Below are 3,504 nucleotides of genomic sequence, written 5' to 3' on the forward strand. Positions count from 1 at the left end.
ATCACTCCGTCTGAAGCAGGAACGAGACCCGGAAAACTGGGCATGGATCTGTATAGTCACTTGTATCACACTCGCACCTGTGAGCACCCGACACACCTATGGGGAGACAGTCCTGGCCCCAATGAGTTTATAATCTAATTAGGGCAGGCACATGAAGAGCAGGGGGAAACTGAGGCACAAAGCAGGGAAAGGACTTGCCCAAGGATACCCTGCAAGTCAGTGGCAGAGCTGGGAATAGAGACCAAGTCTCCCGAGACCCAGCTCCGCAGCTCATCCATTGCCCAAGCTACCTGCTAACGTCCGTGTATCGAACAGGCCTGCTTGCAGGCAACAAGGAGCAGGAGCTATTCATCAAGGTCCCTCCCACATCCAGCAAGACTTATGGTGTTCCCTGGGGATTGGTGAGGCTAGTTAGACTGAAAGGGCACTGACAGCATGTAGGGCTATGGGGGATGGCACCGTCCACCTCCTTAATCTTAGTCCTTGTCTACATCCAAACACGGTGTCGCTGTGACCCCACCAGGATATGGAAAGAAAGCAGCACAGGTTGCTGGTGTGGATGCAGTTATAGCGGGATGAAGGCGCTTACCCCAGTAGAGCTACTGCCATTGGGGAGGGGGAGACGCTATAATGGTATGAGGCACCTTTGTCCCAGTGTAATTGCATCCACACTAGGGGGTTGTACCACTATAACTATTTGGGTAAAACATCACCCCCCCCAACCGCCATAGCTACAAATGCTATCCGTGCACCGGGCCTTAGTAATTACAGCCCAGTGACATTCATGAACAGGAGTGAGACCCCTGTAAACGTGACACTGCAATCTTCTCCCCCTCTAGACACTCAGCAAACTGAACTGAAGAAAGAGATACGTGAGTGTCTATTGTTACTACTATCGTTATTATTAATAACAAATTAAAAAACAGGCTTGTGGATGTGACCCACTGGTGAGTGTGTTACAGGCCCCCCTGTGAGCCAATTTGCAGAGCCAGGCTCTCTGGCTGGGGCTGTAACAGCTCCTGTCCTCTGTGGAACGGGACAGGGGGAACCTGTGACCCATGCACCAGTCGATTATGTACTTTCTCTGTCCCAATCAATACGAACACTGGATAAGCCCCCATGAATGTGATAACTGCCCTTTTGGCCAACACCCTGGGGACTGAAGTGGGAACTTCCGTGTCTGAGTTCCTGCTGATGAGTGTTACGCTCCCAGCACATACCCAGAGAAGTGAGCTGCACGCTTCCAGCAAGTGCATGTGTGCTTGTCACGTAACATGACATAATTGCCTGGAATCCAGAACCCCGACACGGTTGTAGTAAGTTAGATGGAACAAACAGTTAAAGACGACAACACAACATGTCACTGTCCAATATTAAACAGAGTTAGACACCTTGGGGGTTTGGTATCCAGAGACCTCAGCCTGCTTTGTACAATGGCAAACACACCATTACAAATCTTTTAACCTTTCATTAAAAATACAGAAAAGAAGGAAAAACAGGTAAGGCATTTGAAATGTAAAGTCTTGCACAAGACTTTTGTTTTAATGACATCCCCTGTTCCCTTTGCCTTCAGTGAAAGAGTTTAGAAGGAACCTGCCCCTCCCCAGACCCCGACCATGGCTGAGAGTCTCTTAGACGGTGTTAAAGATGGGAATAAGTCTCCTTTTTGGAGAAAAGAGAAGACGTTAGTAGAGAAGTAGAAGTTTGAACTGGGCAATGACCCATGGCTTGGCTAGGCTATGCCTACCATGAGGAGAGGCAGAGGCAAACCAGCACTATGGAGTTAATCTTATATTTTAAACTTAATGAAGAAAAACCCCCAAAATTTGGCAGGAACAATACTATACTAGAAAGTGTGGAGTGATGATAGACTAGACAGTAACATCAAATACTCACTTAGGAAAATATTAAACTGTAAATCATCATTCACAATAAAAGAAGTTTTTTATTAATATGGGGTGTGACCCCGGGAGGGAGTCAGTTCCTTCTCTCCCTGGCTGCAGAGTTGTCACCCCAGTTGTCCCACCTTTGCCTCTGTCCAGCGTGTGATGCTCCTTTCTTCTGATGCTGGCACCTCTTCCCAACAGAGAGAAAGAAGAGTAGCAAAGAGAGAAAATGCAGCTTCTGTTCTGGTGCTGACTCTCGCTGGCAGCCTCACTGCGGAGAAATGCAGCCCAGCCCATAGTTTGATCAGCCACTCTGGAAAAATCACACCAGCGTTGGGCTGTTTGGGGCATAGCTTTTATCTGCCTCTCTGGTCGCAGGATCACAGCAGTGCTGCAAAATACGTTTTTTTTAGCCAGCTAAGCCAGATTCTTCTTATAAAGAAAAAGGAGAACAACAGGGAAGAGAAGGAAAAAGACACATTGGCTGGGGCAGACATCACATTGCCGGTGGTATTCAGGAGTCAGCCAGAGCTGGCGGAAGTGGCATTGCCTTCTGGGTCCCTCTCTCTGGCCTGGTCTGGTCAGGGCATCTCTCAGGATTAGGCTGAAGAAGACCTGGGGTTCCAGGGGAGGGAGGAGTGGCAGCCATGACAGCGAAGCTCACTCCTCCCCCTTCTTTCAGTCAGACGGAATAGCAGTACCCTGCATCTGTTCAAACGTATTCCCGCCAAAATCTTTTTTAAGAACCCAAAATGGAGTATGGGGTGGAATAGTCCGTCCGCTCATTATTTTGTCCACCAATTAGGCCTAATTTCTGACAAATTTTGTTTCACTGATTTCTGATCCCATATTTCTCTTGTTTACCAGGCATGATCTTAACACAGTCTTTGAGTTATAGCAGGAGGGATTTTTGTTTGGATTAATTCAGTCTCACTCCCCTTTTCCCCTCCACATTCACTGTTATACGTTATTGTGACATTTTGTGAGCTTTCACTCCTGTCTCACAGTTGAGCTCATAATTAGGGTAAATTTGCAGGCCCAATTACTACAACACCAAAAACAGAGAGACACCATATCTGAGGTCAGGAAGGACTTTTCTCCTCTATCAGATTGGCAGAGACCCTGTTTTTTTCTTTTTTGTTTGCTTTCCTCTGCAGCATGGGGCATGGATCCCTTGCAGGTTTAAACTAGTGTAAATGGTGGAGTCTCTGTGACCTGCAATCTTTAAAATCATGATTTGAGGACGTCAGTAACTCAGCCAGCGGTTCTGGGTCTATTACAGGAGTGGGTGGGTGAGGTTCCGTGGCCTGCATTGTGCAGGAGGTCAGACTACATGATCATGATGGTCCCTTCTGGCCGTAAAGTCTGTGAGTTGAAGGCAGAGGAGCACAACTCTTCCCCTCCTTGTCTAGGCTGGCTCTTTGCACACCGGCTGCTGGAGATGTGGTAAACAGTGAAGTGACAAAGTTTGCAGATTATACAAAATTACTCAAGAGAGTTAAATCCAAAGCTCCCTGCAAAGAGTTACAAAGAGATCTCACAAAATGGGCTGAAATTCACAGATGAAATTCAGTATTGATAAATGCAAAGTAATGACATTGGAAAGTATAATCCTAAC

Source organism: Chrysemys picta, unplaced genomic scaffold (genome assembly GCF_011386835.1).
Source record: "Chrysemys picta bellii isolate R12L10 unplaced genomic scaffold, ASM1138683v2 scaf15, whole genome shotgun sequence".
Classification (NCBI taxonomy): Eukaryota; Metazoa; Chordata; order Testudines; family Emydidae; genus Chrysemys; species Chrysemys picta.